The sequence below is a fragment of the Parasteatoda tepidariorum genome, unplaced genomic scaffold, assembly GCF_982258835.1.
Source record: "Parasteatoda tepidariorum strain Cologne lab strain unplaced genomic scaffold, Ptep-v5.0 scaffold_120, whole genome shotgun sequence".
In the NCBI taxonomy this organism is placed as follows: Eukaryota; Metazoa; Arthropoda; class Arachnida; order Araneae; family Theridiidae; genus Parasteatoda; species Parasteatoda tepidariorum.
Window position 1 is genome coordinate 64033 of NW_028257479.1, and position 24026 is coordinate 88058.

A 24026-nucleotide genomic window follows, 5' to 3' on the forward strand; every position below is an offset into this window, starting at 1 on the left:
AATTTAAAAATTATAGGTCAATATTAAGTTCCGATACCGTGCCGTTAGTTAACATTGAAAAATGTCTTCGTATTTCCTTGTTTTAATGCACTATTTAAAATATACTTAGTGTACCCCCTAATTGACCTATAATTATTTCCTGTGGTAGGGTACACTATTACCCTGTAATATAATACCTGGTCCAATTTAAATATTATGGGTCAATATTAAGGTCTGATATTGCGCCTTGCGTTAGTTAACCATTGAAAGATGTCTTTGAATTTTTAAAGCATTTTAGAACACTTATTTCCTCATTTTAAGCTTCTCAGAACACTCTATTTCGCATAGGCATACGTAGTAAACTTTAGGGTCACGCTGTGTACCACCTAATTGACCTATAATTATTGCCTGTGGTAAGGTACACTATTACCCTGTAATATAATACGTGGTACAATTTAAAAATTATAGGTCAATATTAAGGTCCGATACCGTGCCGTTAGTTAACATAGAAAAGTGTCTTCGTATTTCCTTGTTTTAATGCACTATTTAAAATATACATAGTGTACCCCCTAAATGACCTATACCCAAGTCAAAATTTTTGATGGTTTTCCTTTGATGGACCAACATAATCCTTGATGGTAACCAACATAAGCAACCATCACCCCAAGGTAGGAATTCGGACAGAATTATGATGGTCCAACATAAGATTAGCATCTTGTTTTGATGGTTTGCTCATGTTGGACCATCAGAAATTTCCATCATATTATGTTAGAAATGAAATGTCGGAACCAACATTAGTTACCATCATCCCAATATAGGAATTCGGACAGATTTATGATGGTCCAACATAAGATTAGCATCTTGTTTTGATGGTTTGCTCATGTTGGACCATCAGAAATTTCCATCATATTATGTTAGAAATGAAATGTTGGAACCAACATTAGCTACCATCATCTCAATATAGGAATTCGGACAGATTTATGATGGGCCAACATAAGATTAGCAACTTGTTTTGATGGTTTGCTCATGTTGGACCATCAGAAATTTCCATCATATTATGTTAGAAATGAAATGTTGGAACCAACATTAGCTACCATCATCTCAATATAGGAATTCGGACAGATTTATGATGGGCCAACATAAGATTAGCAACTTGTTTTGATGGGTTGCTCATGTTGGACCATCAGAAATTTCCATCATGTTATGTTAGAAATGAAATGTTGGAACCATCATTAGTTATCATCATCCCAATATAGGAATTCGGACAGATTTATGATGGTCCAACATAAGATTAGCAACTTGTTTTGATGGTTTGCTCATGTTGGACCATCAGAAATTTCCATCATATTATGTTAGAAATGAAATGTTGGAACCAACATTAGGTACCATCATCCCAATTTAGGAATTCGGACAGATTTATGATGGTCCAACATAAGAATAGCAACTTGTTTTGATGGTTTGCTCATGTTGGACCATCAGAAATTTCCATCATTTTATGTTAGAAATGAAATGTTGGAACCAGCATTAGCTACCATCATCCCAATATAGGAATTCGGACAGATTTATGATGGTCCAACATGAGATTAGCAACTTGTTTTGATGGTTTGCCCATGTTGGACCATCAGAAATTTCCATCATATTATGTTAGAAATGAAATGTTGGAACCAACATGAGATACCATCATCCCAATATAGGAATTCGGACAGATATTTGATGGTCCAACATAAGAATAGCATCTTGTTTTGATGGTTCATCCATGTTGGACCATCAGAAATTTCCATCATATTATCTTAGAAATGAAATGTTGGAACCAACATGAGATACCATCATCCCAATATAGGAATTTGGACAGATTTATGTTGGTCCAACATTAGAATAGCAACATGTTGGACCATCAGAAATTTCCATCACATTTTCTTACTGCTCAAATGTTGGAACCATCATCCCAATGTAGGAATTTTGTCTGACAATTTATCGTCGAACATAATACAGGCAAATAGTTTTGATGGTATATTCCCGCTGGTCCAACAATAATTTGTTGGAACAATCACCTTATTCATGATTTTAATCAGATTTATGTGATTTGATTAATCCTTATGGATCATCCAGATTTACTATCATTACATCTTGCTGTTTGACACGTAATCTCCATGACGGGTCTCATTGGGTAAAACGTTAAGCAAATTTAAGAAGGAAAAACTCAAATTGTGCGTGAATTTTGATTAGAATATTATTTATAAAAATAATTTTGTCCAAGAACAATTCATATCAGTATTTTTAAATGAAACATTAATACTATTGCGGCAATTATTCTCTAATATAGTAGACAATCCAGTATCAAAATAATTGCAATCCAGGCTAATTAGAAAGAAATATTAAAAAAATGTAAGCTTGTGACAAATTTAAGAAATTAAACTAATTTTTTAAAAAAATTAATATTCAATGTCAAAATAAAATCAAGGATATTTATTTAAAATCTTTTATTTAAACAGAGCATATTATTCAAGCAACTTCTTTCCAACAACAAGCACACATAATTCACAATTATAATGGTCAGTCTTCATTTACAAACTTCTTTTAAACTAACTTTACTAATTCACTCCATATATGTCCTCGTATTACATCTAGAAGAAAAAATAAGAGCAATCAAATTAACAGCTTCTTTAAATAATTAATAATAATTTTTACTACAAGTAATAAAGTGAAATTCAAACAAGATCCAAAATAAATAAAATTAAAGAAATTTAAAATTAGCCTACTTTTAAGAAAAATGTTAGGTTAATATTTGTATCAATTTGTGCATATGTTTATACAAAAGGACGTAAATGCAGAAAAATTGGCAGTTATAAAATTATGAAGATGTTTGGAAATATTTGGACAAATTATGTAGATTTTTTGCATCTTAGCACAATTTGTATAGACCAAATATTAAACTTTTTTGGAACTCCTTGATGTTAATATAAAATTATATGTAAATACTCTACTTTCTTCAAAAATATTTTTTTTAACGAATACCAAATTCATAAATAATTTTAGCTATTCAGCTAGTGAATTGTTATGCTGTTTAGTCAATTATTGACAGGGAAAACAATTCTATGCACACAGTGATTTCTTTTACGAAAGAAAAACGCATTATGAAATTACAGTTTTAATGAAGTTCGGGCAATCACATTTAACAATATAAATTGAGTAATCTTTTCTTGTGATCTCAGGGTTATCAAAGGTGGGCTCAGTCCAATAAAATCCATCTTTTTACACACCAAATAAGTTTCTTAACATTTCATTAGTTCCAATCAATTTTCTTTGAAATTACCTAATTAAGTTGCTCTTTGAAATAATTGTTGCTCGTTAAGTTGCTCTTTGTAATATATTGTTCTATAAACTTTTATGCCTTTTTACAACCTTATTCGCAAACAAAATTATTATGAACAAATTAAAATTAGCTAAATACACGAAAAAATACATTATAAATTATTAATATAAATTACTAAATTATAAATTATTAAAACACATTACTAAATTCTGAGATCTATAAAACAAATAATGTACAATAGCAATAATAGCGCATTTCATTTCACGGATGTTAACAACACTTCTAGAAATTCCATTCATTAATAAGTTTCAATTTATAATTTTTAACTTATTATGCTTCATATTTCACACTTCATTTATATACAATAACTTCATCCTTATGCAATTTATTGTACATGTAGAAGGCGACAAAAAATGACTGAAATAATTATATTTTATTTATAATTATATTTTGATTTCTAATATAACATCTATATTATATAAAACGCTAATATGTATGTATCAATAAAACCGATGATATTTCTTTTCTCGCGTTGGCAAAAGCTTTCATTTTTAATTGATAGGCTTCGGCGCGCAAGAGCATGTAGTGAGCATCATTTGGCTAATCTATATTATATAAAACGCTAATATGTTTTAATTGATAGGCTTCGGCGCGCAAGAGCACGTAGTGAGCATCATATGTCTAATCGGGTGAATTCTCACCGAATTATCAAAAAATTCTCACAAAATTATCTTCATCGAAGTCGATGCTTTACATCCGGCGTTCAGTACTGTTTCATATTGTTTTACAACACATGGTTTTAGCCCTCTGGTGGGAAAGACTTTAAAATAAAACTTACAACAGTTACTTTTCTCAACATCTGAAATTTAGAATAGTGTGATTAAGAAAAATATGTGAACTGTTTGCAATTTCAAATTAATACTGAAATGCACAGGCTTAAAATTTTCTACAGTGAAAAGTTTTCGGAACTTCAGTGTTCAAAAAAGTATACAAAAGCTAGACGCTAAGAACGTATCCAATGAGCGAGCAAACCGAGCATCGGATTGCGAAGCAATCCGAAATGAACTGCGAAGGCAGTTCCGGGGGTTGGTGAGCACCAGTGAGCAGGGGGCGAAGCCTCCTAGTTAGATATATTTTTCTAATCTAAACATTAGATATGTAAATAATTATATCTAATGTTTATATTAAAGCAGGGCTTGAGATTTTTTTCATTCAAATACAAAGAACTTTGATTTATGACTAAAAAAACATCATAAATGTTTAATCAAAATTAAATTAATATTAAAAGTATATTATAAGAATATCTTAGAAGTTCTGGCTACCTAAAACAATTTTTTATTATAAAACATAGCTTTGAATGCATAGCAACCATTTTGAAACAAATCCCTGATTGAAATTCAAAGACTAGATGAAATAGAGAATTTAAAGAATGCTTTAAAAATTAAAACAAAGTTTCAATTACCAAACCATAATCTTAATTTAAAATTGCGATTTCTTTTTTTTCCCTCCTGAGTTTTAAAATGACAAAATAAATGTAACAAATTGCATTTATAAAAGTAGTCATTCATCAAAAAATAAATATTTAATCTATATATTTTTTATATTAAAATATTAAATGTTAATCCTATATTAAAATACATAAGTTGAACTAAAAAAATTCCATTGAAATTTTTTTTTCACAAAATTTCTTAATAGAAAATCTGATAATGTCAAAGATACTGTAAACATATGAGAAAAAAAAATACTTCAATGTATACTTTAATCTGTACTTTCAATCTCAAGAATCAAAAGATTTTGAAAAATGCAATTTCAAATTCGTTGGAATTTAACAAATACCAAGAAAAGAAATAGTAAAAGTACCAATACTTTAAAATGTAGTTTTTTAACTTTTTAAATATATATATAAAATCAGTTGATTTAAATCAATGATTTTCTTTTAAAAAAATCAGTTCAATCAACAAAGCCCTGATTATAAGTACATATAATACAGGTTTTTGCTAACACTGCTACATACCTCCCAACTCTTTAAAAGTTAAGCAGGAAGACTTGTTTATAATTCATTAACAAAATATTGAATACATCAGCTTATGCTGATGGCAAAAATATAAAAAATTAAACAAATAAAATGCAGCTTCTTTTCTTATTAACTTAAAAAATATTTTAAAAAACACAGTTTCAGAAAATTTCTAGTTCCAGTGAGTGTATTTTAATTATAGTTTTATTTTCAACTGTCAGAAATTTGAGTTTGATTAGAAAATAAATGATCACAGTTGCCAAAAGAAAAAGGCAGGAAAATCGATTTTATGCATTGAAAAAAATATATGCAAGCTAGTATGCGACATAAAAAATAATCCACACACAGACTTTTATAAGTATGTTATATTAAATAAAGGTTAACAATATCAGAAATAATATAGCTACAGGATGCGAACTGATTTAAACAACTGTAATAGGAACTTTACAACTGTGCAAAACCTTTCAATATTTTACACTTGAAAGCAATTTGGAACTATATATGCTAAAATAAAAAAAGTAAAAAAAATTAATTAAATAATGAAGAATTTAACTGTACTTAAGCAGTTCAGTTTATCATTTAAAAATTATTAATATAAAAATTTAAAATCAATTATCCTACTTCAAAAAAGATAGATTTTTAACAGACAAAATATAAAGTTCAACCCATTTTTTAACAGTTGTTGAATGTAGGAAAATAGGAATAATTATTGCTATTGCTTGAATGAATATAAGTAAAAAAAATCTAAAGCATTGAAAGTGGCAACTGTAAGAAAAACATATGACTCATTAAAAATAACCATCACAAACTTAAGTTTTAACATTTTTATCAAAAAAAAATTTAAAATAATAATTATCACTAGTAAATTATACTTAAAAAAGCATTGTCTTTAACCCTAATGTTACCGCATTTATTTCCAAAAGAAATGTCAAGTGTTTGAAAAGAAATGTCAAGTGTTTCTTTAACAGAATTTGTCTTTTGTTTCTAATTCTACACAAAAAGCAAAATTTTTTTTATTACCTTATTTTCAAAATTAAGAAACAAGAACATTATAAATGGAACAAGCCTTTAGTAAGGTTGAAGCTTAGGCCTGGCCATCGAAGAACTGCGATTTGGTAACTTTTGAATATTGAAATTTTTTCAAATAACATCTTTTACTATTGTGCGAAAACTCAAGTCAATACTTATTTTAGATATCAAAATGTCGCTTTACAAGCACGATGGCATAAAATTGGAACACACTATTTTTAAACCTTAATTATTTCAGGTTTTTTAATTATTATAAACAAAATGCTTTTCAGGATTTTGTATATTTCAGCAAGTTTTGATTTTAATACTTTTCGATCCACAAAAATGTTAGTTCCAAATGTATATATATTTCCTAACATCTGGTTCTGTTAAAGATTTTCTGAAAATTACAAACAAAAGATTCTTTTATTATTATACTGGAATGATTTGTTCAGCTTGAACGATCTAATGGACATTGCACCAATAGAACAGCAAATGGGACTTTACGTAACGACCATTGTAACAGAAGAAGAGCACAAATGGGGGTCTTAATAATGAGCGTAGACTATTTTACCTTAATTGGTAATAATAAAGCAAAAATGCAAAGTAAACTGGAATATATATATTGAATATACAAACATTATGCCCTCAATATGAAAGCTTAATATATACTAGCAGCCGAAGCTTTGGCGAAATGACACCTTGCACCATCACTCTAGACCAGTGATTCTCAACCTTTTTTTTTTTGTGGCGGCACACTTTTAACGATTTTGAAATTTGACGGCACACAATGAAAAAAAATTAGTTTAAAAGTTTTTAATTTATCACTAATACACTGTGTTAAATAGTTCGTGATAATAATTTTGAATGTAAAATAAAATAATATGTACTACAAAAGCACGTTTATTAAGAGACTAATTATTTCTTTCGACTAATTTTTTATTAGTTAGTAACAGTTATTTATTTTTTTGCTAGTTATTAATTGTTAGCTTGTTTTACGTAGTTATTAACTGTTAGTTTTTTTAAATTGTTATTTTTTTGTGATTTCCTGTTAACTAGTTTTTTTGCTAATTATAAATTGTCAGCTTATTTTTTTTGTTAGTTATCCTTTGTTAATTTGCTTTTATAACTATTAATTGCATAGCTTACTTTAATGATTAGCTTTAATATCCGTTTGAAAATTAATATTTAACTTTCTTTCTTTCGTTAATTAATAATTTTAATAGTCATTAAATTTTCTACCTATTTCAACATTCTTTTAAAATTGCCAAAGACAATTTAAACGCTTCCTTCTTATATTAACTTATTTTAAGATTATCAGAGACAAGACAATCGCCGACTTATGTATATGTAAAAACTTTTCTTTAATTTAAACTTCACTCTTCACTAAAAAAGCATTATAATTGTATCATTTCTAATATTTGGAGGCACATTTTAAGAATTTAGCGGCAAACAAAAGTGCTGCGGTACAGTGGTTGAGAATCACTGCTCTAGACATTGAAGTAAATATATTTAGCAAATAAAAGTCAGACATTACAAAAAGTTTACATACTCAATTGAAGAAAAAAAAATTCTTTTAAAAAGGTAGAATCAGGATTGTTTTTCGCACTAACAAAACTATCAGGATTGAGAATCCAAGAAAAGAAAAAAAAATAATTAGAATACTTACTCATCCTCTCAAAGGCATCACTTCTCATCCAAATGATCAACTCAACATTCAGAGGCTCCAATTTTCATTTCAACTCCTCCAAACTAATGCACTGAAAAGTAAGCCAATAGAAAAAAAAAATAAATTGCATTTTATTCCCTTAAACAGAAATACATTGTTTAGAAAGGAATTAACATTTTAAAGGAAATAATATTTATGTTTACAACAGCGTTAAGCTAATTGCGCTCATGTAATGGGAATAAATAACGTTAATAATGTAGTATATTTTCAGTCACTTTAAAAGATTAAAAAAATTTTTTTAATAATTTTAATGCTCACCTTCTACCCACCAATAAATCCTTCTATTGTGCAGCAAAATTAACAAAAATTAAACTTAGCAGGGAATACTTCAGGAACATGGACATGAACATAGTGGATAACAAAAATGCTCACATAAAATATAACTATTGAAAAAGATTGGGAAAACAGAAGATCATAACAATAAAATGAAAGAAAAACAAAATTGCTCAAATAATATATAAAGCATCACTAGTGTTGTAGGATACTAGTCTTAAAATTTAGTCTCAAAAGTTACGTGCTCAGCGACTTAATTCTAAGATCCGGGACACAAAGCCTTATTGCAACACTTTGGGCTACCTGAACCCCATTTCGAATCTTAATCTCAGAAGAGATTATCTTGTGAGATTCAGTCAGCCACACAGATATTTGTCCTCCATGTGACGGAGGTTCAGGATTTTGGTACTTTGCCATATGCACCGAGTGTTTGCGTACGGACAAATGCATCCACATCTGAATGACGATCTTACACCAGAGACTAAATTCAAAAGACTTTCAACAATATTAATAACAATTGTTTTATCAATCACTTTCTTTGCTACAAATATCTTCTAGATACCAACAAATAAAAAATATATAATTTTAATCCCCACTGTTTATGCATAAATCCTTTAATGGTGAATCAAAATTAACAAAAATTAAATTAAACTTAGCAGGGAATAGTGTTTGAACATGGATGTGATTATAGTGGATAGCAATAAAGCTGACATCAAAAATAACTGTCGAAAAAGATTAGAAAAACAGAAGATCATAACAATAAATTGAAAGTAAAACAAAATTGCTAATTAATATATAAAGCATCACTAGTGTTGTAGGATACTAGTCTTAAGATTTAGTCTCAAAAGTAAGACTAAATTCAACAGACTTTTAACAATATTAATAACAATTGTTTTATCAATCATTTTCTTTGCTACAAATATCTTCTAGATAACATTAAAAAAAAAAATTATAATTTTGATCCCCACCGTTTATGTTTAAATCCTTTTATGATGTATCAAAATTAACAAAATTTAAATTAAATTTAGCAAGGAATACTTCTTGAACATGAATGTGATTATAGTGGATAGCAAAAAAGCTGACATTAAAAATAACTGTCGAAAAAGATAAGAAAAACAGATCATAACAATAAAATGAAAGAAAAACAAAATTGCTTATTAATATATAAAGCATCACTAGTGTAGTAGGATACTAGTCTTAAAATTTAGTCTCAAAAGTTACGTGCTCAGCGACTTAATTCTAAGATCCGGGACACAAAGCCTTATTGCAACACTTTGGGCTACCTGAACCCCATTTCGAATCTTAATCTCAGAAGAGATTATCTTGTGAGATTCAGTCAGCCACACAGATATTTGTCCTCCATGTGACGGAGGTTCAGGATTTTGGTACTTTGCCATATGCACCGAGTGTTTGCGTACGGACAAATGCATCCACATCTGAATGACGATCTTACACCAGAGACTAAATTCAAAAGACTTTCAACAATATTAATAACAATTGTTTTATCAATCACTTTCTTTGCTACAAATATCTTCTAGATACCATCAAATAAAAAATTTATAATTTTAATCCCCACCGTTTATGCATAAATCCTTTAATGGTGAATCAAAATTAACAAAAATTAAATTAAACTTAGCAGGAAATACTGTTTGAACATGAATGTGATTGTAGTGGATAGCTATAAAGCTGACATAAAAAATAACTGTCGAAAAATATTAGAAAAACAGAAGATCATAACAATAAATTGAAAGTAAAACAAAATTGCTAAATAATATATAAAGCATCACTAGTGTTGTAGGATACAAGTCTCAAAATTTAGTCTCAAAAGTAAGACTAAATTCAACAGACATTTAACAATATTAATAACAATTGTTTTATCAATCACTTTCCTTGCTACAAATATCTTCTAGATAACATTAAAAAAATATATATATATATAATTTTGATCCCCACCGTTTATGTAGTAATCCTTTTATGATGACTCAAAATTAACAAAATTTAAATTAAATTTAGCAAGGAATACTTCTTGAACATGAATGTGATTATAGTGGAAAACAAATAAGCTCACATCAAAAATAACTGACGAAAAAGATAAGAAAAACAGATCATAACAATAAAATGAAAGAAAAACAAAATTGTTTATTAATATATAAAGCATCACTAGTGTTGTAGGATACTAGTCTTAAAATTTAGTCTCAAAAGTAAGACTGAATTCAAAAGACTTTTAACAATATTAATAACAATTGTTTTATCAATCACTTTCTTTGCTACAAATATCTTATAACATCAACAGTTAAATTTTTTTTTTATAATTTTGATTCCCACCGTTTATGTATAAATCCTTCTACCTATTAATATTTAATTTCTTAACAGTGAATTAATTTTCTTTAAAATGGAATCTGAATAAATTTTTAAGAGATCTCGTTTTATTTTTACAAAAAGAGCGTATTTATTGGGATCAAATGTCAAGCAAAGCATGGAAAAACGATTAGGGAAAACACTGATGGAAGAATAATGGAATTTCTGATTTGCCGCAATCTATTAATAGCTCGATCTCCACAAAATTTAATAAACATTGCAAATAAATTATATAGAAGAAAAAGACAATAAAAAAATAATAATTATTAAAAGAATAAATAATTTTACATGAACTTACATGAGAAAACCACGCCGGCTTGTGGAATAACAACTGACAAGAAGAAGTTGAGTTGATATTTTGCTACTCGACCCAAGCGTAAAGTTTGAAAAGAACACTCAAGCACAATTCACACTGCATCTCTGATTGCCCTTGACGCGGGGTCGAATGTATAGAAGCAACGTATATCAAGGAGCATTCACACCGACTGCTACCTTATATATGAAACAAAAATGCTGTACTTTTTGTGAGAAATGAAAGCATAATCTGGAATTTTAAATTAAGCAATATAAACTGTTATTATTTATTTTTCTTAATTAAAATTGCAGGGTTCGATCCCTGATTCTGCTAACCTCTCACCGAGAAGTGCATGCATTATACGTGCTCTGCAAAATCTCTGGAATGGAAAGTCCTGTGGTCAGTCGCTTAACAGTACCATGGGTACAGGGATCTGGTGAAAATTTCTTTTCCCTTCATATCTATATATAAATTGAGGAGATGGCGTGACGAAATTTGTGATGGCAAACTTCTTCGGATCATTCTCAGAGATGTTTCCCAGACCGTTGTCAATAGCCCATTGTACAGTTCTAGTGCGACATAAATAAAAGTACCTACCTACATTAAAGTATCTACTCAACCTTTTGTTTCTAACCACTATCTCATCGTAATTTATATATAGTTTTGTTTAAAAAAAATATTTGAGGTAGAATTCTTGGCCATGGATGGTGCGACTGAAAAAATACAATCACAGCCCCTTGCCCTAAGAACCTATGACAACAAAAACAATATATATAATTATTTTGAATTATCTCATATTTCCACGCCATTATAAAATGTTATTAGAATATGCCCGACTTAAGTAAATGTGTAAGGAAAATACTTTCCCCCCCCCCCTGTCATTTAATCTATCTCTCGTTTACCTAAATCCACGAATCATTCTAATTTCACTAATCTGAATATGCATAATATTTTGTAAATTGAAAACCTACCTCAATGTTATTATATTTAATAACTATTTATATTTTAACCTTTAATAGTACTTTTATAAATATTGCAAAATCTCTAATTTTTTTTTATTTAAATTTTTCTTCTAATTAATCTAAATAATCTTGATATGTTGCTATATTGCTTTACATTTTTAAAAAACTCAATAATGTTATAACCAAATGTTTAATAATTTAAAAAGCAAGTCTTAACCTTTCAGTAACCAGGCAATGATGAAGTAGTGCAGGCGCACATAAAAATGTTATCTATCACTCGTGTACCTATATGAATGAATCTTTCTTAATTTTATTAATCCTGATATGAAGCAAAATTGTTTTCTGAATTAAAAATTTACTTTTGTGATATTAATTGCAGTAACTATTAATTTTTAACCTTTAATAACATATTATTACATATTTTGCATTTAAAAGTGCAACTTTCATCCCCATCTTATTTAAATCCTTTTTGATTTAAGTAATCCTGCTTTGTAACCTCATTGTCTTGTGATTCTAAAATTCACCATTATGTAATGAATTGCAATAACCATTTATTTTAAACCATTAGTTATAATTTCACCTCATGTTTGATAATTTAAATGCCAACTTTCGAGCTTTCAATAAAAAGTCGCGGGACAATGTTCAAGTACTGCACGTGCTCATATTTTAATTTCTCAGTCGTGTACCCATATGAATGATGTACCCATAATCCATATGATCTTTTTTAATCACATTAATACTGATATGTAGCTTTATTGTTTTTCTGAATTTAAAATTCCTTTGAATGATATTAATTGCGGTTGCTATTAATTTTCAACCATTTAAAACATATTACTATATTTTTTTGGGTGGAATGACCTGTGTAGGGGTCAGAAAACTGGCCTTGCGTCAGAAAGGTTCTGGGTTCGAATCCCGGTCAAGGCATGGATATTCTTCAATTCCCTGTATTATCTGTCTTTAATGTGGGAGCAACGTTGGTCCACCTAATACGGTGCCCCTGAAAAAGTGGCCAACAAATCTACCCTTCAGATGGCTATATGACGAAAGGTCATTCTCCAAGCGGGAATTGGATAAAAAAAAAAAACAATATTTTTTGAGATTAAAAGCACAAATTTCTACCCAATTGTTAAATATCATAAAAATATACTCGACTGTAGCGAATACGATTAAAATTTTTATTTAATTTAAATCTTTCTTAATTAAATAAATACTGATGTGTGCTTAATTGTTTTGTGTTTCTAAAATTCCCCTAATTGTATTAATTGCAATAACCATTTATTTTTTAACTTTCATAATAATTTCACCACATGTTTAATAATTTAAATAATAACTTTAAACATTTCAGTAAAATGTCACGAGACAATGCTCAATCAATGCACGTGCACATAAAAATCTCTCTCTCATATTAATCTTTGAATTAATCTTTTTTAACTTTATTAGTTCTGATATAAAGCCTAATTGTTCTTTATTTGTCAAATTCATCTTAATGTCAATATTTACAACAACTATTTATTTTTTTAAAAATTCTATTGTAATTTCACTTCGTGTTTAATAATTAAAAGATCGAGCATAGTGTACGTGCGCATAATAATTTTATCTTCTTTGAATGTTATACACTTGGGTACTTAAAATGAATTTTTCTTAATTTTTTGTTTCAATCGTAATAAGCAGTCTATTGTTTTATTCCCATTATTTGCAAAAACTATTTATTTTTAGACTCTTATTGTAATTTTTAACATATACTTCTAATTTAAAGTGTTGAAAATTTTAGAAAAAACTTCTCCTGACTAATTTATGACGCATGTGCACATAATAGTAAAACAGCATATTTCACGATATATAGATATATTTGCTTTTTGCTCTAAAATTAAACATAATATACTGGTTGACCATCATCACAGCAAAACATCTGTTTCCAGCATATTTGAATGGTTGGTGCTAGTTCAACAACAATAAACATAACCTGATAGTTGGACAGTAATAATTGTAAAATAACATCTTCCAGCATACTTTTATGGCTATTGTTGGTCCAATATAGGTCCTACCAACCATAATTTGTTGGTAGACCATCAAAATGGCCGTGTAACATCCTCCGTCTCAATTTGATGTTGTTGTTGGTTCAACAATAAAAAAACATAGCATGATACTTGAACCATCATAATAATTAAACAACGTATTCCATCATATTTTAATGGTTGTTGTTGGCCCAACATTAATGAACCCAAACTGTTGGTAGACCATCAAAATAGCCATACAGCATCTTCCATGATATTTTGATGGTTACTGTGAGTCCAACAATAAAAACATAACTTGTTGGTTTACCATCATAACGATAAAATCAAATCTCTCATCTTATTTTGATGGTTGTTGTTGGTCGAACAATAAAAGCATAACTTGCTGGTTTACCATCATAATAATAAAACAACACCTCTCATCTTATTTTGATGGTTATTGTTGGTCGAACAATAAAAAACATTACATGATGGTTTGACCATCATAATAAATAAACAACATCTTCAATCATATTTTAATGGCAGTTGTTGGTTCAACATTAGTAAACACAACTTGTTGGTAGACCATCAAAATAGCCATACAGCATCTTCCATGATATTTTGATGGTTGCTGTGAGTCCAACAATAAAAACATAACTTGTTGGTTTACCATCATAACGATAAAATCAAATCTCTCATCTTATTTTGATGGTTGTTGTTGGTCCAACAATAAAAAACATAGCATGATGGTTGAACCATCATACTAGTTAAACAACCTATTCCAACTTATTTTTATGGCTGTTGTTGGTCTAACATTATTAAACATAGCATGATGGTTAAACCATCATAATAGATGAACAATATCTTCAATCATATTTTAATGGCAGTTGTCGGTCCAACATTAGTGAACATAACTTGTTGGTAAACCATCAAAATTGCCATACAACATCTTCCCTTATATTTTGATGGTTGTTGTTGGTCGAACAATAAAAGCATAACTTGCTGGTTTACCATCATAATAATAAAACAACACCTCTCATCTTATTTTGATGGTTATTGTTGGTCGAACAATAAAAAACATTACATGATGGTTTGACCATCATAATAGATAAACAACATCTTCAATCATATTTTAATGGCAGTTGCTGGTTCAACATTAGTGAACACAACTTGTTGGTAGACCATCAAAATAGCCATACAGCATCTTCCATGATATTTTGATGGTTGCTGTGAGTCCAACAATAAAAACATAACTTGTTGGTTTACCATCATAACGATAAGATCAAATCTCTCATCTTATTTTGATGGTTGTTGTTGGTCCAACAATAAAAAACATAGCATGATGGTTGAACCATCATACTAGTTAAACAACATATTCCAACTTATTTTTATGGCTGTTGTTGGTCTAACATTATTAAACATAGCATGATGGTTAAACCATCATAATAGATGAACAATATCTTCAATCATATTTTAATGGCTGTTGTCGGTCCAACATTAGTGAACATAACTTGTTGGTAAACCATCAAAATCGCCATACAACATCTTCCCTTATATTTTGATGGTTGTTGTTGGTCGAACAATAAAAGCATAACTTGCTGGTTTACCATCATAATAATAAAACAACACCTCTCATCTTATTTTGATGGTTATTGTTGGTCGAACAATAAAAAACATTACATAATGGTTTGACCATCATAATAGATAAACAACATCTTCAATCATATTTTAATGGCAGTTGTTGGTTCAACATTAGTGAACACAACTTGTTGGTAAACCATCGAAATGACCATATAGCATTTTCCATTATATTTTGATGGTTGTTGTTGGTCCAACAATAATAAACATAGAATGATGCTTGAGCCACCATAATGGATAAACGACATCTTCCATTATATTTTGTTGGTTGTTGTTGGCCCAACAATAAAAACGTAACTTGCTGGTTTACCATCATAATGATAAACTAACAACTCTCATCTTATTTTGATGGTTGTTGTTGGTCCAACAATAAAAAACATAGCATGATGGTTGAACAATCAAAATAGATAAACAACATCTTCCATTATATTTTGTTGGTTGCTGTTGGTATAACAATTAAAACGTAACTTGCTGGTTGACCATCATAAAGGTAAACAACATCTTCCAACTTATTTTGATGATTGTTATTGGTCCAACGACAACAAACATAACATGATGGTTGTACCATCCTAGTACTAAAACAACATGTTCCATCTTAATTTGATGATTGCTGTTGGTCCAGCAATACAAAAGATAACTTGATGGTTGAACCATTATAATAGTAAAGCAATATCTTCCATCTTATTTTAATGGTTGTTGTTGGTCCAACATTAATAAACACATCTTGTTGGTGGACCATCAAAATAGCCATGCAGCATCTTCCATCATATTTCGATGGTTGTTGTTTGTCCAACATTAAAATAACATAACTTGTTGGTAGACCATCATAAAGGTAAAACAACATCTGCCATCAAAATATGAAAGTTTATGTTGGTCCATCAAAAATCAAACATTGATTGATGGTTTACCATCATAACATAAACCAACATTTTCCATTTTGTAATGATGGAAATTTGTTGGGCCATCAAAAACCATCAAAAGTAGATGGAAATTGTTGTATGATGGTGAGCATCAACACATGTTGGACCATCAAGAATCTTATTTAAACCAACATAAACCATCATAATTCTTTGATGGTACCATCAAGAATTTTGACTTGGGTAATTATTTCCTGTGGTAGGGTACATTATTACCCTGTAATATAATAGGTGGTCCAATTTAAAAATTATAGGTCAATATTAAGGTCCGATACCGTGCCGTTAGTTAACATAGAAAAATGTCTTTGAATTTTTAAAGCATTTTAGAACGCTTATTTCCTCATTTTAAGTTTCTCAGAACACTTTATTTCGCATAGGCATACATAGTAAACTTTAGGGTCACTCTATGTACCCCCTAATTGACCTATAATTATTTCCTGTGGTAGGGTACACTATAACCCTGTAATATAATACGTGGTCCAATTTAAAAATTATAGGTCAATATTAAGGTCCGATACCGTGCCGTTAGTTAACATAGAAAAGTGTCTTCGTATTTCCTTGTTTTAATGCACTATTTAAAATATACATAGTGTACCCCCTAATTGACCTATAATTATTTCCTGTGGTAGGGTACACTATTACCCTGTAATATAATACTTGGTCCAATTTAAATATTATGGGTCAATATTAAGGTCTGATATTGCGCTTTGCGTTAGTTAACCATTGAAAGATGTCTTTGAATTTTTAAAGCATTTTAGAACGCTTATTTCTTCATTTTAAGCATCTCAGAACACTCTATTTCGCATAGGCATACATAGTAAAATTTAGGGTCACGCTGTGTACCCCCTAAATGACCTATAATTATTTCCTGTGGTAGGGTACACTATTACCCTGTAATATAATACGTGGTCCAATTTAAAAATTATAGGTCAATATTAAGGTCCGATACCGTGCCGTTAGTTAACATAGAAACATGTCTTTGAATTTTTAAAGCATTTTACAACGCTTATTTCCTCATTTTAAGCTTCTCAGAACACTTTATTTCATATAGGCATACATAGTAAACTTTAGGGTCACGCTGTGTACCCCCTAATTGACCTATAATTATTTCCTTTGGTAGGGTACACTATTACCCTGTAATATAATACCTGGTCCAATTAAAATATTATGGGTCAATATTAAGGTCTGATATTGCGCCTTGCGTTAGTTAACCATTGAAATATGTCTTTGAATTTTTAAAGCATTTTAGAACGCTTATTTCTTCATTTTAAGCTTCTCAGAACACTCTATTTCGCATAGGCATACATAGTAAAATTTAGGGTCACGCTGTGTACCCCCTAAATGACCTATAATTATTTCCTGTGGTAGGGTACACAATTACCATGGAATATAATGCGTGGTTCAATTTAAAAATTATAGGTCAATATTAAGTTCCGATACCGTGCCGTTAGTTAACATTGAAAAATGTCTTCGTATTTCCTTGTTTTAATGCACTATTTAAAATATACATAGTGTACCCCCTAATTGACCTATAATTATTTCCTGTGGTAGGGTACACTATTACCCTGTAATATAATACCTGGTCCAATTTAAATATTATGGGTCAATATTAAGGTCTGATATTGCGCCTTGCGTTAGTTAACCATTGAAAGATGTCTTTGAATTTTTAAAGCATTTTAGAACGCTTATTTCTTCATTTTAAGCATCTCAGAACACTCTATTTCGCATAGGCATACATAGTAAAATTTAGGGACACGCTGTGTACCCCCTAAATGACCTATAATTATTTCCTGTGGTAGGGTACACTATTACCCTGTAATATAATACGTGGTCCAATTTAAAAATTATAGGTCAATATTAAGGTCCGATACCGTGCCGTTAGCTAACATAGAAAAATGTTTTTGAATTTTTAAAGCATTTTAGAACGCTTAATTCCTCATTTTAAGCTTCTCAGAACTCTTTATTTCGCATAGGCATACATAGTAAACTTTAGGGTCACGCTGTGTACCACCTAAATGACCTATAATTATTTCCTATGGTAAGGTACACTATTACCCTGTAATATAATACGTGGTACAATTTAAAAATTATAGGTCAATATTAAGGTCCGATACCGTGCCGTTAGTTAACATAGAAAAGTGTCTTCGTGTTTCCTTGTTTTAATGCACTATTTAAAATATACATAGTGTACCCCCTAAATGACCTATAATTATTTCCTGTGGTAGGGTACACTATTACCCTGTAATATAATAGGTGGTACAATTTAAAAATTATAGGTCAATATTAAGGTCCGATACCGTGCCGTTAGTTAACATAGAAAAGTGTCTTCGTGTTTCCTTGTTTTAATGCACTATTTAAAATATACATAGTGTACCCCCTAAATGACCTATAATTATTTCCTGTGGTAGGGTACATTATTACCCTGTAATATAATAGGTGGTCCAATTTAAAAATTATAGGTCAATATTAAGGTCCGATACCGTGCCGTTAGTTAACATAGAAAAATGTCTTTGAATTTTTAAAGCATTTTAGAACGCTTATTTCCTCATTTTAAGTTTCTCAGAACACTTTATTTCGCATAGGCATACATAGTAAACTTTAGGGTCACTCTATGTACCCCCTAATTGACCTATAATTATTTCCTGTGGTAGGGTACACTATAACCCTGTAATATAATACGTGGTCCAATTTAAAAATTATAGGTCAATATTAAGGTCCGATACCGTGCCGTTAGTTAACATAGAAAAGTGTCTTCGTGTTTCCTTGTTTTAATGCACTATTTAAAATATACATAGTGTACCCCCTAAATGACCTATAATTATTTCCTGTGGTAGGGTACACTATTACCCTGTAATATAATAGGTGGTACAATTTAAAAATTATAGGTCAATATTAAGGTCCGATACCGTGCCGTTAGTTAACATAGAAAAGTGTCTTCGTGTTTCCTTGTTTTAATGCACTATTTAAAATATACATAGTGTACCCCCTAAATGACCTATAATTATTTCCTGTGGTAGGGTACATTATTACCCTGTAATATAATAGGTGGTCCAATTTAAAAATTATAGGTCAATATTAAGGTCCGATACCGTGCCGTTAGTTAACATAGAAAAATGTCTTTGAATTTTTAAAGCATTTTAGAACGCTTATTTCCTCATTTTAAGTTTCTCAGAACACTTTATTTCGCATAGGCATACATAGTAAACTTTAGGGTCACTCTATGTACCCCCTAATTGACCTATAATTATTTCCTGTGGTAGGGTACACTATAACCCTGTAATATAATACGTGGTCCAATTTAAAAATTATAGGTCAATATTAAGGTCCGATACCGTGCCGTTAGTTAACATAGAAAAGTGTCTTCGTATTTCCTTGTTTTAATGCACTATTTAAAATATACATAGTGTACCCCCTAATTGACCTATAATTATTTCCTGTGGTAGGGTACACTATTACCCTGTAATATAATACTTGGTCCAATTTAAATATTATGGGTCAATATTAAGGTCTGATATTGCGCTTTGCGTTAGTTAACCATTGAAAGATGTCTTTGAATTTTTAAAGCATTTTAGAACGCTTATTTCTTCATTTTAAGCATCTCAGAACACTCTATTTCGCATAGGCATACATAGTAAAATTTAGGGTCACGCTGTGTACCCCCTAAATGACCTATAATTATTTCCTGTGGTAGGGTACACTATTACCCTGTAATATAATACGTGGTCCAATTTAAAAATTATAGGTCAATATTAAGGTCCGATACCGTGCCGTTAGTTAACATAGAAACATGTCTTTGAATTTTTAAAGCATTTTAGAACGCTTATTTCCTCATTTTAAGCTTCTCAGAACACTTTATTTCATATAGGCATACATAGTAAACTTTAGGGTCACGCTGTGTACCCCCTAATTGACCTATAATTATTTCCTTTGGTAGGGTACACTATTACCCTGTAATATAATACCTGGTCCAATTAAAATATTATGGGTCAATATTAAGGTCTGATATTGCGCCTTGCGTTAGTTAACCATTGAAATATGTCTTTGAATTTTTAAAGCATTTTAGAACGCTTATTTCTTCATTTTAAGCTTCTCAGAACACTCTATTTCGCATAGGCATACATAGTAAAATTTAGGGTCACGCTGTGTACCCCCTAAATGACCTATAATTATTTCCTGTGGTAGGGTACACAATTACCCTGGAATATAATGCGTGGTTCAATTTAAAAATTATAGGTCAATATTAAGTTCCGATACCGTGCCGTTAGTTAACATTGAAAAATGTCTTCGTATTTCCTTGTTTTAATGCACTATTTAAAATATACATAGTGTACCCCCTAATTGACCTATAATTATTTCCTGTGGTAGGGTACACTATTACCCTGTAATATAATACCTGGTCCAATTTAAATATTATGGGTCAATATTAAGGTCTGATATTGCGCCTTGCGTTAGTTAACCATTGAAAGATGTCTTTGAATTTTTAAAGCATTTTAGAACGCTTATTTCTTCATTTTAAGCATCTCAGAACACTCTATTTCGCATAGGCATACATAGTAAAATTTAGGGACACGCTGTGTACCCCCTAAATGACCTATAATTATTTCCTGTGGTAGGGTACACTATTACCCTGTAATATAATACGTGGTCCAATTTAAAAATTATAGGTCAATATTAAGGTCCGATACCGTGCCGTTAGCTAACATAGAAAAATGTTTTTGAATTTTTAAAGCATTTTAGAACGCTTAATTCCTCATTTTAAGCTTCTCAGAACTCTTTATTTCGCATAGGCATACATAGTAAACTTTAGGGTCACGCTGTGTACCACCTAAATGACCTATAATTATTTCCTGTGGTAAGGTACACTATTACCCTGTAATATAATACGTGGTACAATTTAAAAATTATAGGTCAATATTAAGGTCCGATACCGTGCAGTTAGTTAACATAGAAAAGTGTCTTCGTGTTTCCTTGTTTTAATGCACTATTTAAAATATACATAGTGTACCCCCTAAATGACCTATAATTATTTCCTGTGGTAGGGTACACTATTACCCTGTAATATAATAGGTGGTACAATTTAAAAATTATAGGTCAATATTAAGGTCCGATACCGTGCCGTTAGTTAACATAGAAAAGTGTCTTCGTGTTTCCTTGTTTTAATGCACTATTTAAAATATACATAGTGTACCCCCTAAATGACCTATAATTATTTCCTGTGGTAGGGTACATTATTACCCTGTAATATAATAGGTGGTCCAATTTAAAAATTATAGGTCAATATTAAGGTCCGATACCGTGCCGTTAGTTAACATAGAAAAATGTCTTTGAATTTTTAAAGCATTTTAGAACGCTTATTTCCTCATTTTAAGTTTCTCAGAACACTTTATTTCGCATAGGCATACATAGTAAACTTTAGGGTCACTCTATGTACCCCCTAATTGACCTATAATTATTTCCTGTGGTAGGGTACACTATAACCCTGTAATATAATACGTGGTCCAATTTAAAAATTATAGGTCAATATTAAGGTCCGATACCGTGCCGTTAGTTAACATAGAAAAGTGTCTTCGTGTTTCCTTGTTTTAATGCACTATTTAAAATATACATAGTGTACCCCCTAAATGACCTATAATTATTTCCTGTGGTAGGGTACACTATTACCCTGTAATATAATAGGTGGTACAATTTAAAAATTATAGGTCAATATTAAGGTCCGATACCGTGCCGTTAGTTAACATAGAAAAGTGTCTTCGTGTTTCCTTGTTTTAATGCACTATTTAAAATATACATAGTGTACCCCCTAAATGACCTATAATTATTTCCTGTGGTAGGGTACATTATTACCCTGTAATATAATAGGTGGTCCAATTTAAAAATTATAGGTCAATATTAAGGTCCGATACCGTGCCGTTAGTTAACATAGAAAAATGTCTTTGAATTTTTAAAGCATTTTAGAACGCTTATTTCCTCATTTTAAGTTTCTCAGAACACTTTATTTCGCATAGGCATACATAGTAAACTTTAGGGTCACTCTATGTACCCCCTAATTGACCTATAATTATTTCCTGTGGTAGGGTACACTATAACCCTGTAATATAATACGTGGTCCAATTTAAAAATTATAGGTCAATATTAAGGTCCGATACCGTGCCGTTAGTTAACATAGAAAAGTGTCTTCGTATTTCCTTGTTTTAATGCACTATTTAAAATATACATAGTGTACCCCCTAATTGACCTATAATTATTTCCTGTGGTAGGGTACACTATTACCCTGTAATATAATACTTGGTCCAATTTAAATATTATGGGTCAATATTAAGGTCTGATATTGCGCTTTGCGTTAGTTAACCATTGAAAGATGTCTTTGAATTTTTAAAGCATTTTAGAACGCTTATTTCTTCATTTTAAGCATCTCAGAACACTCTATTTCGCATAGGCATACATAGTAAAATTTAGGGTCACGCTGTGTACCCCCTAAATGACCTATAATTATTTCCTGTGGTAGGGTACACTATTACCCTGTAATATAATACGTGGTCCAATTTAAAAATTATAGGTCAATATTAAGGTCCGATACCGTGCCGTTAGTTAACATAGAAACATGTCTTTGAATTTTTAAAGCATTTTAGAACGCTTATTTCCTCATTTTAAGCTTCTCAGAACACTTTATTTCATATAGGCATACATAGTTAACTTTAGGGTCACGCTGTGTACCCCCTAATTGACCTATAATTATTTCCTTTGGTAGGGTACACTATTACCCTGTAATATAATACCTGGTCCAATTAAAATATTATGGGTCAATATTAAGGTCTGATATTGCGCCTTGCGTTAGTTAACCATTGAAATATGTCTTTGAATTTTTAAAGCATTTTAGAACGCTTATTTCTTCATTTTAAGCTTCTCAGAACACTCTATTTCGCATAGGCATACATAGTAAAATTTAGGGTCACGCTGTGTACCCCCTAAATGACCTATAATTATTTCCTGTGGTAGGGTACACAATTACCCTGGAATATAATGCGTGGTTCAATTTAAAAATTATAGGTCAATATTAAGTTCCGATACCGTGCCGTTAGTTAACATTGAAAAATGTCTTCGTATTTCCTTGTTTTAATGCACTATTTAAAATATACATAGTGTACCCCCTAATTGACCTATAATTATTTCCTGTGGTAGGGTACACTATTACCCTGTAATATAATACCTGGTCCAATTTAAATATTATGGGTCAATATTAAGGTCTGATATTGCGCCTTGCGTTAGTTAACCATTGAAAGATGTCTTTGAATTTTTAAAGCATTTTAGAACGCTTATTTCTTCATTTTAAGCATCTCAGAACACTCTATTTCGCATAGGCATACATAGTAAAATTTAGGGTCACGCTGTGTACCCCCTAAATGACCTATAATTATTTCCTGTGGTAGGGTACACTATTACCCTGTAATATAATACGTGGTCCAATTTAAAAATTATAGGTCAATATTAAGGTCCGATACCGTGCCGTTAGTTAACATAGAAACATGTCTTTGAATTTTTAAAGCATTTT

General features: G+C 30.4%; 1 long non-coding RNA gene across 1 annotated transcript; it reads right to left on the reverse strand.

Annotated features, from left to right (window-relative positions):
- Positions 1-2444: 2444 nt before the first annotated feature.
- Positions 2445-11131, reverse strand: LOC147800789 (uncharacterized). The gene is made up of 3 exons (XR_015431195.1): positions 10973-11131; positions 7984-8074; positions 2445-2603 (listed from the first exon to the last, which is right to left on the reverse strand). It is a non-coding gene; the product is annotated as an uncharacterized LOC147800789 (long non-coding RNA).
- Between the last annotated feature and the right edge of the window lie 12895 nt (positions 11132-24026).